At 41.8% G+C, this 13,918-nt stretch overlaps 1 long non-coding RNA gene across 2 annotated transcripts; it reads left to right on the top strand.

Annotated features, from left to right (window-relative positions):
- The first annotated feature begins 427 nt into the window (after nucleotides 1–427).
- On the top strand, nucleotides 428–13,514 carry LOC121100208. Of its 2 annotated transcripts, XR_005831944.1 has the most exons (4): nucleotides 428–551; nucleotides 11,521–11,571; nucleotides 12,340–12,426; nucleotides 12,897–13,514. It is a non-coding gene; the product is annotated as an uncharacterized LOC121100208 (long non-coding RNA). The 2 variants fall into 2 exon arrangements; XR_005831945.1 differs by lacking the exon at nucleotides 11,521–11,571.
- The last annotated feature ends 404 nt before the right edge of the window (nucleotides 13,515–13,918 follow it).

The following is a 13,918-nucleotide window of genomic DNA, read 5'->3' as shown; positions in this document are numbered from 1 at the left end:
GTGTACACAAAGTCACTTCAGTTCAAAATAATACTCATCGATTAACAGGAGCAGCTGCCGAGCAGCCTGCAGAAGGCACCAGAGTTTATGTTACACTTGGCCGTTTCACACACTCATTTTCCAGAGAACTGTCTTACTAGCTTTCAAAGGGTGAGTTTCTTGTCTTGAAGGTTCACTGCTCCTCCAAGATGGCTGCGTTTTCGGTTAAATGTGTCTGCATCAAGCGAGAAGTCCTATTCACAATGCCCTGTTGATAATGGCTGGGAAGGTTATCAAGGGGGCTCTGGCATCACTAGAGTCAACAAACACCGTAGGGCACCAGCCCTTAAAGTCAGATGCCCGGACATTCAATGAATGCCTCGTTGTTGTTTCACAGGGGGTCTTGGTGACATTTCTAGAGGAGGCACCGTTCTTGGCACTTTTCTCATAAGGGTGCCCTCTGCTTGCTAGATGAGTAAGCACGTCCTGTGTGACTAACAAGGCGGGAGTCAGCAGAAGACCAGACCGGGAGGCCAGGGAAGTGAACTGCCCTCTCTGTGGCTGCTTTGTGGGTGAGTACGCCCTGATGTCACCATCTTCTCAGCTAGAGCCATTGGGAAAACGGGCAATGTGAATCTCCTAGGTTTACCCATAAGTTCCACTGAGAAGGAGTCAAAATACACTTTTATTTTCCTAGTAACCCCACTTCTTCTGTGGGTAAATATGAGTAGTTGTCGGCATCTTCAGAACAACAGAGCTCATAGATATCAATTTGGAAGTCTCATCTCTCTTGAGAAGTTTGCAGAATGGAACATCATCTTTGATAACAATCTCTTGTGACAGAGTCACTTGGGGGAAGGGGATCTTTGTTGTTGGGCCGATTGGTGGTTTAAGTGCTGAAGTTTGGGACACCTAAGTGGATGCATTTTAGAGAAAGTTTGATTGACTCTTCGATTTTTATGGGGTGTTCACCCACGTTTAGGAAAGTCAGTCACTGTGGAGGGGACGATGGAAGTTGAAAATATGATCCCTGCTCCAAAAGTTTCTACTGTAAGGAAAAGTGCCATTTATCTTTAGACATTAAAGGAACCTTGAAGGTGATGTAGTCTAGTACCCACATCTTAAATATAAGGAAATTGAGGCTCAGAGAAGCCAAAAAATTTACTCAAGGACACATAGCAGGTGTTAGAACTTGCATTTCAGCTCTTTCTCTAGTAATCTTTTAAAAACAGTGCACTGGCCTTTCTATGAAAGGGGGTTGGGGCTGGGGGAGACGTAGTCTTTGATGATGTGATGAGACAGGTATCAGAAAGGAAAGCTCTCCACCTACAGGTCTGGGACTACTTATGAGTAAATGCTGTGCTTTGCTTCCCACCATCACCAGCCTCCAGTTGAGCAAATCTTGATGGTTGAATAGGGTTTCACTTTCAACCTCAGGCTGACAAAAATGGTCATGATTCACCCAAATTCCCTGTGAACAGAAACAACTTGGCTTCTCACACCTCCAGTGAAGGCTGGACTGAGATGGTGGATGGCTCCTGGTCTCAGTTTCTGATTTTTCTGGCCCATTTGATATTCTTGACAGCATACTTGGGATTGACCATCTGTGCTGCAAATGACATCCACATCTCACCCGTTGACATGGGGCAGCCACAGCTGGCTGGTGAAGCCAGAGTTCCACATTCATAGGGACAAATCCATCGTGCGTTGTCAGGGAGTCAAAACTCAGCTTAGCTGCGGGGTGGTTTAAAATGGGTCATCTTCAGTGCGCTAATAAAAATAAAAACTCTACCAAGGCTGAGTTCTGGACTCTTCTTAGAATTGTACTCGGCTGCGTGTTGAGGTTGAAGACTGGGACTCAACCTTAACAGTCAAGAATGCGCAGGAACAAACAGGGAGCTAGTATTTTCTTCTGAAGGGATTTTTAAGAAATCTGTCTCATAAAAAGTCTTGTTGAGGATCTTCATATGTCAATGACATTGCTAGCTTTTCTAAGACACGCAACTCCGGTTATACAGTTTCAGGCTAAGGAATCATTTGGTTCCAAGTAACAGACTCACTTCAACTAGCATATGCTAAAATGGGAAATTTGTTGGAAGGATAAGAAATTATTGCTTGGAGAACAAGGGCAGAAAGAGGAGCCAGGGCGCAGAAAGGTCTGGAATGAAGAACTGGAGGAGACTCAGGAACAAGCATCTCTGGGGAGCCGCTGTTCGAAGGATTCTCTCTGTGAATCGATATCATCTCTCTCTTTGTAGACTGGCTCTTCCTGCTCTTCCAGAACCTTGGCTCTACATCACTTCCCAGTCGCAGGGCTCTCAACTGACTGACCCAGGTTCTAGGACACCCCTTCCAAATTTCTGAGAAAGAGACGCTAATAGTTTCAGCTTCACTAGAGACTGGTTCCCCTTTTTCACCCTTGGTTCAACTAACCCCGGCCGGGAGTTCAATGGCACATCAAATAATCAGGCTGCTGGGGCCCAGTTCCTGGGGGTGGGAGAGTTGATTCTCGGAGGAGGGCGATCTGGGCCAGGCAACTGCCCTGAAAGCAGCTCCCAAGAGCTGTCATTCTAGGAAGGAGCTCAGAGTGACTCAGAGATGCTGTAGCTGTAGAGTTGATTCTCTCAACATCTTCTCCAATTTAGCAGGGTGAGCAAAACTGTTTTACAGATAGGAACATGAAGGCAAAGAGGTGTCAGTAAATTGCTTAAGTCAATTTGAAACCTGAGTGGCTGGCTCCTGACTCAGGCTCTGCAATGCTCAATATTTATCTCTTGCACCGTCAGGGCTGGCTAGCTGCGGATGCTCCGTGGCTTCCAGAGACGGGTGGGGAAGTTTGTCCAGATAATCTGCAGTGAAGCCAGGCAGAAAATCACGTAGACCCACGGTTTATGCTATACCATCTCACACACACACACACACACACACACACACACACACACACACACCTCTTCCCCACAGTGCAGCCTGGCTCACCGGGGGTGTCCGGCTACCTTGAGAAAGTGTGGCTTCAGGTCAAATGGTGGTGGCTCAGCTCAGTCTGGTTGAGCCTGGCACTTTTCATCAATAAAACAAACTTGTTAAAATTCATGTTGAAATAGTCTTCCATCATTCTGAAAGTATGCACTTTGCTCATCCGAAAAATAGAACCAACTTGCCAGTTTCTAAGTTGAAATTTGTGTGTACTGCCCAGAATAACATTGACTCAGTATTCCTTTTAACATCAAGCCTCAGTAACGTTTCCCCTTTCAGTTTTCCTCTTCCCTACCCTTCTTACGGTCTTCTACACGTAGGTGCGCCCGCGTACACACGCACGCACACACGCAGATGTGCACATCCTTTCCCGCTCCTGCGCGCCACAAATTACAAAGGATTGATGAATACAGTTTCTGAACTGAAAAAGGCCTGGAGCTTAACGTCTTCATATCAGAGGTTGACAAGTCAAGGTTTAGATGAGACAGTCCCTTCCTCCACCGGGTTCCTCGCTCCTCAGTACCATGCATAGATTGCTACGTGATGGTTTGCCGTAGAAAAGGTTTGGCAGCACATTCAAGTGAGATTTCAGCCAGAAAAGTACATGCTCTTTGCTAATAAAAGAAACATTAAGTTCTAATGGAAGTAGCGCAATGATCCCTTATTTCAGAATACGGTTGATGAAAGACCCCTTAATGAGCTAAAGGGAATTCTGCGGCCAGAACATGGGTCCTGTTCTTCATTATTTTCTCATCCAGAACACCTGAGGAGTGATTCATCTGTATGAGAATATCCCTCAAGCACATGCAACAAGACTAAAAACGCAGAAAAAGCCCCTCCAGGATCTCGGGAGGAGACATTCCCTTAGTCAGAACCTTCTCGATCAGCAGTTCTACCATTCATGTCCATTATTTCTTGCTTTGCCCCACACCCAACCCCATTCCTACCCTACCTCATGCCACTGGAAGGGCAAATGCATTTCATTCTGGCATGCCTACCTGGCCACAAATAACAAATGTAATCACAATAGCGACAATGAAGATTCCTGAATGCTTTCTATGGGGCAGTCATGGTGCTGGGGCCCCAGTAGAGGGCATCTCCTTGCTCAGTCCTGGGACATGGGTTTAATTCCCTGGCCAGACATGAGATCTGCCCGACGTGAAGCCCTGTGTTTGCAACCATTAAACAAAAAATTTTCATTTGCAACAATATTCTTAATAGTTATTTTGAGTATTTAATTCTTGAGTGCTCAATTCCGAAGATGTTGGGGTGGGAGCATATCATTGATGGGAACTCCGAAAGGAGCACTCCCAGACTTCAGCTCCAGTTCTAATCTCCATCCAGCCCAGACCCACAGAGCAGCTGACATTTCTGGGCTCAGATAAAATGTCTGGAATGGACTGTGAGAGGGAATACCAGCCTCGAGTGTACAAATAACCATAAAACCCTAAGATTGGCACAACTTTTCCCTCGTGGTGGACCATGGTCTGTTTTTATTTTTGCAACCCCAACAACAATAGGTGTGCCTTCCTGAAGAGAGAAAGTGAAGCCCAGAAAATGGGAGTTAAAGAGAATTACTCTTGGGTGAATATTGATGTTCTTTAGATTCACAAGAGAAAAATAAATAAGAGATCAGTACCATAAAATGATAGAGTCTTTAAGTTGAAATGATTTGAAACCTCATTTTGCCTAATTGCTTTTATTTTATAGGCAGGGAAAACTAACAGAGGAGAAAAATACCTTAACTTGCCCGCTCTGCTCTATTCCATGAGGTTGGATATAATCAAATCACATGTGGACATGCAGCATGCCTTGATCATCAGGCTTCGAGGAAAAACTATAGTTTTTGGTAGAATTAGAGTAGAATGCAAAATTTTATTGGTACTCGAAATATTACTAACGCCACTGCATAATACTAAGGGGTAATAATTCTCAAATGAAATTATTAAGAGACTATTCAATAAAAAGGCACTGTCTGGGGCACATTTCATTCAACTTTGGCTCCACAGATATTTACTGAACTCCTACTATGTGTCAAGCACAGAACAAGGAGCTATGACTTCAGAAAGGAAGGCACAGGTGTTGCCTGGTAAGAATCTGTAATCTAGTGGGTAATCACCAGCTTTAAACTGTAAGTGATGGAGACAGCCCTTAAAACATTTTTAGTAACTTTGCTAGTTGATCAAAAGTTCAAAACCACCCCATCTCATTTACCTGGAAGGTCACACACACACACACACACACACACACACACACACTACCATTCTAATATGTATCAGTGTCAGAACTGTGAAAGGTCTGAGGTTTCACTCTACTTGCAAACTAAGAAGTCAGCCTGTCAGTCTTGAGGATGCTGGTAAAAGATACGAGATACCTGAATCATAGACAGAAGACTTCATTACTCACAAGAGTAGCAAGAGGCTGATCTGCTTATTTTATCAGTAGTGGGACTGTGCTAGATTATTATATACCTTATATATATTATATTATATTTTATATTATATTATATTATATATACCTTATATATATATACTATATATATATACCTTATGTATATTACATAGCTCAGACTACCAAGATTTTGCCCCACTTTTCAAAGACATGATGAAAGTAGGGCTTCTTTAAATTATGACTATTTTGAAATCTTTAAAATTACATAGGTTCAGAAAAGCGCCTTTGGAAAACATTGACGGGTAACTTTGAAAACTGTAAGATGAATAGACCAACGTGGGGGCTTCCTAAGATGATTTACATTGTGGATGAGCTGGCTGACTTTCAGGATCCTGCCCAGCCCTGACCCTCTATGATGTAAACATGAGAGAAGTCCCCCAGCGCTGTGGTTCAGAGAACTGCTTACTGCCACTACCCTCTCCCATTGTCCTGGGGATGTGCTACTGCTGATTGAACTGAGCTACAACTGCACTGGCCTCCAAGACACTCAAATCCATCCTTCTACTCAGCCAACAAATCTACTGACCATAACTTAAATGGATCAATTGCTCCCTAGGGCATGGGAAGTGGAGAAATACTTAGTTGCTCCATAGCAAAAATGACTACTAATAAATACCTTCAGTAGCAGAGATGAACGTAAGCTCCTACATTAAACATTCAGCTTTATTTCCTAAGAGCAATGCTGCCTTGTGGCCTATCAAGAAAGAGGCCGATCTGCTTTATTGTATCCGTAGTGGGACTGTGCTAGATTATTATATACCTACGATGTCCCTATTTCAAATCTACCAAGATTTTGCCCCACTTTTAAGGACATGATGAAGAGCAGGGCTTCTTTAAATTCCGGCTCTTTTGAAATCTTTAAAATTACACAGGTTCAAAAAGCATCTTTGGAAAACAGTGACTGGGAACTTTGAAACTTACAAGGTGAATAGACCGATATGGTGGCCTTGACTTCTGTAACTCAGAAAAAGTGTACGAGGGCCGACTACATGGCAGAACTCTGGTAGAAACCCTTTCACTTCCTTGTATAAGTCCTTGAAGGCAGAGATTTTAATATCTATTTTAGAGGCCAGGGAGCTCCAGGACCAATAGCTACCAAGACTCTGCTCTTTCTTCTTTGCCACAACTTCTTCTCTTTCCACCGACAGATAGCTGCACCCACAGAGACGGGTCAGATCTCATCTTCTACAGAACTGTGGACCTATCAGTTCAACTCCCAAGGTCTGTGTGTGAATCAATGTATAAAATAAATGTAACGTGTATATTCATGCACAGATATACGGCACAGATAATTTTCAGCAACTATTGTAAGGAACATTTCTTTCCAGGTTGCTCCACGATTGCTCCCTCATTTTCTTTATTCAGATGGTATCTTTCAGGTGCTTTGCACCCTTGGTACTTAGTACCAGCTAACTTACTCAATATTTTCCTTATTCATTTTGTTTCTTATCTGTTCTGCCTTCACTAAAATGCAAGCCACACGAGGACAGGAATTTTTATCTGTTTACCCTTGAGTTTAAAATAGCTTCCGGCATGTGGTAGGAGATCAAAAACATTAAGGGCATGAATCATAAGCACAAGCTCTACACTGCCAAATCTAAATGTACTATGTATGGGAGGCTCAGCGTGCCTTCCGAAAAGGGGTGGAGACTCTGGCCTGTAGTCACGAGTTAAGAAGTGCTTCCACCAAGTAAATACCCCCAAGGAAGCAACCCGGACAGCCTCTGTCTTTCAGAGATTGCAAACTAACAGGGGAGATATAGATAATATATAATGCATGAACAAAAAATAGACTAGATCCACAAAATAATATGTCAACATGAACAGTTAAATTCAGCTAGGGCTGATTTCAAAAGGGGTGAGTCAAGGAGCTTTATCAGAAAATGCCTGTTATACAGAAACAAACCAATACATACGTGAACACCAAGAGGCATTTTTAAGGATACGCTCATTCACACGTTATAGAATAAGTACGTTTGGAGAATATTTCTGAGACAGTCTCAAGCGCACGGAGTGGGAATGCTTAGTCTGTAACGTGAGCATGCAAAATATATTTCTCAGCAAGTCCTTTGTCGCTTATATAAACACAGTTCCACCAAGTGGCAGCAAGAGCAACTTGAAAAACATGGAGAAACCTGAAATTCCTAGGAGCGCTCTGGAGGGGCCGAATCTGGACACCACCTATGAAAACCACTTAAATTAGTAGAGTGACAGAGGAAATAAAGTTAACTGGAAAAAACCCGTGACATTTTCTTCTCATCTTTCTGCTGTTCTGTCTATTTCTCCCCTTTTTATTTTTTTCCTCTTCCCATTAAAGCTTTCCCCCTCAATTCTTGGATGAGTAATTAAACCTCGACTTCAGGTGGAAGTCCCAGAGGCAGTTATCCATAAGAACTAACCCGCTAACTAACTGGAGGCAACTTCTGTTTCAATGCTGATTCACAGGTGATCTTAAGTTGTCTACACACTACTCTAAATTCTTTGGAAAAAATGCACTACCCAAAGCAGAGGATATCATGGTAGCAGATAGTGCTATGATCTGAAAATAATCCCAGTTTCACTTCTGATGTCTAGAAGCTTCTATTTTTCTTTATTTTTTTCCTCTTCCCACTCATTAAACCTTCTAGTAGGGCAATAAACAAGCTCATGGGGGTAGAATAAATTCAAGATTCCAAATAGAACAACATATTTATGTGAATCTACATGGCTGTGGACATTAAGGAAACTTCTATTAAGTGTCCAACACATTGAGATAGTAAGGAAATGTGCAAATTTCTGGAAGAATATTCCAGAAGGGTGTTTTTCATTACATTATATTGTATATTTACTTAAAGGCAATATACATTACATCTAACCAAGGTCGAGAAACGTAGTGACAAAGCAAGGCAACTTCTTGAGACCAAACCCCACCATGTCATTAGAAAGTAGTAAACCTGATCCCGGGTGGAAATGTCTCCCTAAGTTCATTGTTCTTCACTTTGCAATTCAGAAGTAAAAAGTACTTCATGGTAGAAAGTACACCTTAATGTTGCATTACACTAGGCTGTTCACCCCTGGGGTAAAATGTTTGAATATCTCCAATAGATATACAGAATAAGTACATTTGGAGAATATTTATGAGAAGGTCTCAAACACATGTATTGGGATTGTTCTGTCTGTAATACGAGCACACAAAATATAATTCTCACCAAATACGTTGTCCCTTGAATCACTTACAAATTACTTGACACATGAAATGATATGTAATTAAAACACACAAAAAAAGAACAAAAATTTCTAAAAATAGAACACTTTAAAGAATGGATTAAGGATAAAATAGACAATGTTTTTAAATGTCTTGCTAGTCATGATGGATTCATTATGTCATTAACTAACATCTCAAGTTTCAACGTAAGCTTCAGTCAAGGTTCATCTTTAATGATAATGAAGTAAGTCCCTATTTCAAATAGTCTTGTGGATAATACCAAATGTTCTCTTCCCAGATCTTCTCAGGTGTGTCCAGACCATCAGTGTCTTATGCTCACTGCGGGATGGGCAAAGAGCCTTTACTAAGAGAAGAAGAAGGGTCAGCTGTGCCATTTTCCTTCCTTGTGCTTACTTCACATCGTGTTATCTTTCATCGGGGGCTCTTGCAGGGTTGTTTTTTATTTTTAAGATTTATTTATTTATTTGAGAGAGTGAGGGGGAGGGGCAGAGGGAGAGAGAGTCTTAAGCAGACTCGGCGCTGAGCGTGGAGCCCACACGAGGCTCAATCTCTCTACCCTGAGATCACCACCTGGGCAGAAACCAAGAATCAGACACTTAACCGACTGCATGACCCAGGCACAGGGTTACTTTTAAGCCAGTGTTTTGTGATGGGCTGAATTAATTAAAACTAGATCATATAATCCATAAATCTATTCGATAAGGGCACATGTAAATGCCAAAGGCTGTAAGATGTTAAGAACAACAGAAGCATGGGAACAGCTGTGTTTCGGGTGTGGACCTCCTCCCTCACCTGACTTCTGATTATTGACTCATGGGGCCATGCCAATCCATATCATAAATGATAGCAAAGCTCAGGATCTTTCTTATTTTTTGGATAAATATTAAAGACCGAATATTTGGCTTTCCAATCATTTGTGAGGGGCAGGCACCCTGGACACCACTGCTCTAGGAATTTTTTATTTTTTTTTTTCAATTTTTCAATTTTTAAAACTTTGTTAAAAGATTTTTTTTTTTTTTTGCCAGAGAGAGAGAGATTACAAGCAGGGGGAGCAGCAGGCAGGGGGAGTGGGAGAAACAGGCTCTGCGCTGAACAGGAAGCCTGATGCGGGACTCGATTCCAGGACCCTGGGATCATGACCTGAGCTGAAGGCAGACACTTAACCGACTGAGCCACCCAGGCGTCCCTAGGAATTTTTTAAATAAGAGTTCTTCCTAATTTTGAAAACATACTTAAGGCATTTCATAACTCTGGTGGTAACAAATTTTAATTTTCAGATGTCTGCATGAAAATATCAGACTAGGATAAAGCTGCCAAGACCAGCCCACCTTTTCCCTGTTGAGGCAACAAAATAGCCAAATGCCAGATTTTACTGTCCTCATGTTGCTCTTGTATAAATATATATGATATATATAAGTATATCATAATATTTTATTCTTCTATTCTTATGTTAGTAGTTCTTCATCAGCAATGCTGGGTCTATAATTGCTATTATTTCTTTTTAAAAAGTTGATAGAGTTAAGTTATTTCTTTGGTATATGACTTATGGAACAAGTACAGGGCGTGAAGTCAGCTTTCCACTAAACAGTTAAAAGTGTATTCAAGAAACAAACTACCGATACATGCAATGACATGGCTACGTGTCAAAGACATTATGCTGAGTGAAAGAAGGCATCTGTGGAAGCGCACACACTCCGTGATTCCACTTATCTGTAATTCCAGAAAAAGGAGACTAGTCCATCATGATGGAAATCTGGGTGGTGGTTGTCCCCTCAGTCATGGAAAGATGGGGTTAACAGGGAAAGTACAAATGGGAACTTTCTGGAATGATGGGTGTGTTCCATAGCTTGACAGAGAAATGGATTAAATGAGTGCATGTGTGTTTCAGAACTAATGTATCTGTACAGTTAATGTCTATGCGTTCGATTATATGTACATTATGCCAATAAAAAATTCAGGTGCATAGTAAAGCAGTTTCTAATGATGCCATGTTTTTTTTTTTTTCAAGATTTTATTTATTTGTCAGAGGGAGAGAGAGCACAAGCAGGGGGAGCTGCAGGCAGAGGGAGAAGCAGACTCCCTGTTGAGCAAGCAGCCCAATGCGGGGCTCAATCCCAGGACCCTGAGATCATTACCTGAGCCGAAGGCAGACGCTTCACTGACTGAGCCACCCAGGCGCCCCATAATGATGCCGTGTTATGATGTCTTATTCAGTGCCTGAATAACTAGTTTCATTTAGTGAAGTTAGTTCCAAAGTGAAGAGGCTTCAATTGGTAAAATCTGCACATTAGGTGTCAGAATCAAGTGGCAATAATATTATTAATAATAATAGGTATGATTTTATCACATATGTATACTATATGCCAAATACTGTGTTGTGGTTATCCCACAGGGAAGAAATCACTCAGACATTAAAAAAAAAGCTTGAGGGGCGCCTGGGTGGCACAGTGGTTGAGCGTCTGCCTTCGGCTCAGGGCGTGATCCCGGCGTTATGGGATTGAGCCCCACATCCGGCTCCTCTGCTGTGAGCTTGCTTCTTCCTCTCCCACTCCCCCTGCTTGTGTTCCCTCTCTCACTGGCTGTCTCTATCTCTGTCGAATAAATAAATAAAATCTTTAAAAAAAAATAAAAAAAATTTTAAAAAGCTTGAATAATTTTCCCAAAGGCATATAAGCAATAAATGGCAGAGTTGAACTTGGAACTCAGGGTTCGTTCCTTATGGAGCCCCTGCCTCCAAGTACTAGGACAAATGCTTGTTAGAGAAGAAGATGAGAATTTTCAGTCTTTTCAAGAATGCAATATAAAAACAAATATTTATTGAGTGTGCCCTTTGTGCTAGGTACCATGCTAAGTGCTTCCTGTCATTGTCTCTGTAAAATTACTATTATCATTTCCTTTTTTTTTTTTAACAGAAGAGGGATTTGAAGCTCAGAGAAGTTAAGCAACTAGCCCAAGATCACACAGTATGTGGAAGAGCTCTCATTCCATTCCAGAGCCTTTGAAATCAAAGTTCAGGGGTTTTTTTTGTTGTTGTTGTTTGTTTGTTTATTTTTTTCTACTTTCAGTGGTTCTTAACTAGAAGATACATCAGAATCGATGGTAGCAATTTTTAAGAATTACACATTTCTGGGCCTACCTTGGCTCCTTTTATTCTGTAGATTAAACGGGCACTTGGGAATTAGTTTCTTTACAGGGCCCGCCGGTGATGCTAAAAATCCTGCCTGAGAACCACTGTGCCGAGTTGTCATTGGTTTCTCAACAAGACCCCCGCTCTTCTTAAAATGTCTATGCATTTATTTTATTTAAAAAATTAATAGAGAAGGGGCCTCCTGTCATGATAGACAGGAGTAAACATCAATAGATCTTGGCTTCAGCAGAAGATGAAACTCATCAGATGGTACTTTTAAAATTGGTGAGTTGTATTGTACATATATTTTATTTCAGCAAAAAGCCAGTGCTTTAGAGACCTTATTATTCATATTTTTGTAGACATTGTTTTAAACTTTGGTTTGTATTTGAACTATATTTTCTTGAAAACTTACACTGAGTGTTTTAAAATGGAAAAGCTTAGTTGAAGAGAAACATACTATTCTGTGTGTTTCAATTAACTGTGACTCCGGGGAATCTAGTTGTATCTGAAAAGCCATGAAACTCTAATTGATTGCTCTGTCCAGTGTTTTGTTCTACACCAGAAAGACCAAAGGGATTGGTGATGTTGTTTTTGTTCATAGGCTGTCCTACCTGAAGGAGGGTGACTTCAATCCTGGACACAGTTGATAGACAAGAGATCCGTCTCTTTCGTGGGCAGAGATCTGCAGGTTGGGATTGTGGCCCATGAGCTAGGATTTGCCTCAAGAGCTCTTCCTTAATACACTCACTGCTCTATATTAGAGAATAAAACAAAGAAACAAAATCCCTTCCTAGGAGAGTACAAGATACATAGAGCAGAAATTCAAAGGGGGAGGGCAGGCCTTCTAAGTTCATTCTCCTAAATGATGAGTTTCATAAATGCATACAGTAGTCCCCCTCTTATCTGTGGGGGATATGTTCCAAGACCCCCAGTGTGTGCTGGAAACTGTGGATAGAACCAAGCCCTATACACACGCTGTGTTTTCCTATACATACATACCAGTGATAAAAATTTAACTTATAAGTTAGGCACAGTAAGAAATTAGCAACAGCAATGATAATAAAATAGAACAATTATAATATTTTGAAATTCAAGTTATGTGAATGTGGTCTCTCTCTCAAAACATCTTATTGTGCTGTACTCACCCTTCTTCTTGAGATGACATGAGATGATCAAAGGCCCCCGTGGAGGGATGGAGAGACATGCATGACGTAGGCACCGTGACGCTGCGTTAGACTACTGCTGACTTCCTGAGGATACGTCGGAAGGAGGTGCCTCTGCTTCCAGACCGCTGGTGACCGTGGGTACCTGAAACCCTGGAAGCAGAACCATAGATGAGGGGGGACCACGGGGAGGTGGCCACCACCACAATCATGATACACAATGTTTCCATTACCTTAGGGAGGGTCCTTGTGTCTCCGCAACCAAGCTTCTCCACCCACACCCTAGTCCTTGGCAGCCATTCGTCTCTTTTCCAGGAAAGTACTTCTGCCTTTTCTAAAACTTCTAATCAATGGCATCATGCAGTATGTAGCCTTTTGTATCTGGTTTCTTTCCATTAGCATAAATCTTTAGAAATCTTTAGAGATTCATCCATGTTGCTGTTTAAAATAACGTTAGGGCTGTATACGGCTTTGGCTCTGACAAGGTCAATATGACATAAACAGTATTTGTAAGTTTTGTTTTATGATACGGATTATCGTTTCTGTCAACAAAGTTTGAAGTACTTCCAAATCATTAGGCGACAGACTTTTGTGTGTCCCTCCATTTGCCCTGTACTCTTTCACTTGCTTTTTCTCCTAACAAAGGAATAAGGAGAAAGTGAGTGCGTGACATCCATTTACCCCTGTATCAATTACTCTCTTACCGGACAATGTTCTGCCTCCTTTGGAGTCAGGCACAGCCATGTGAACGTTTTGGCCAATGAAATGTGAGCAGAAGTGATGTCCGCTCCTTCCAGATAGAAGCTAAATCTTCGCTGTGCTAGTAATTCCAGCAGCAAGTGTGGAGGGAGATCCCGGGTCCGTGAGTGAACGTAAACAGCAGAAACCTCCGCCAAGGGTGCTGATCATGAAGCATGAGCACGAAATAACACGCCTTCGCCACGGGGTAGTTTTAGGGCTAACTGTCACCGAAGCACAGTAGCACGCTAGTCGCTCCTGGCTGAAAAAGGAAGCAGA

This window comes from Ursus maritimus, unplaced genomic scaffold (assembly GCF_017311325.1).
Source record: "Ursus maritimus isolate PB19 unplaced genomic scaffold, ASM1731132v1 scaffold_10, whole genome shotgun sequence".
Classification (NCBI taxonomy): domain Eukaryota; kingdom Metazoa; phylum Chordata; class Mammalia; order Carnivora; family Ursidae; genus Ursus; species Ursus maritimus.
The sequence above is the reverse complement of the archived record's forward strand: the minus strand, read 5'-3'. Positions and strand labels throughout refer to the sequence as shown.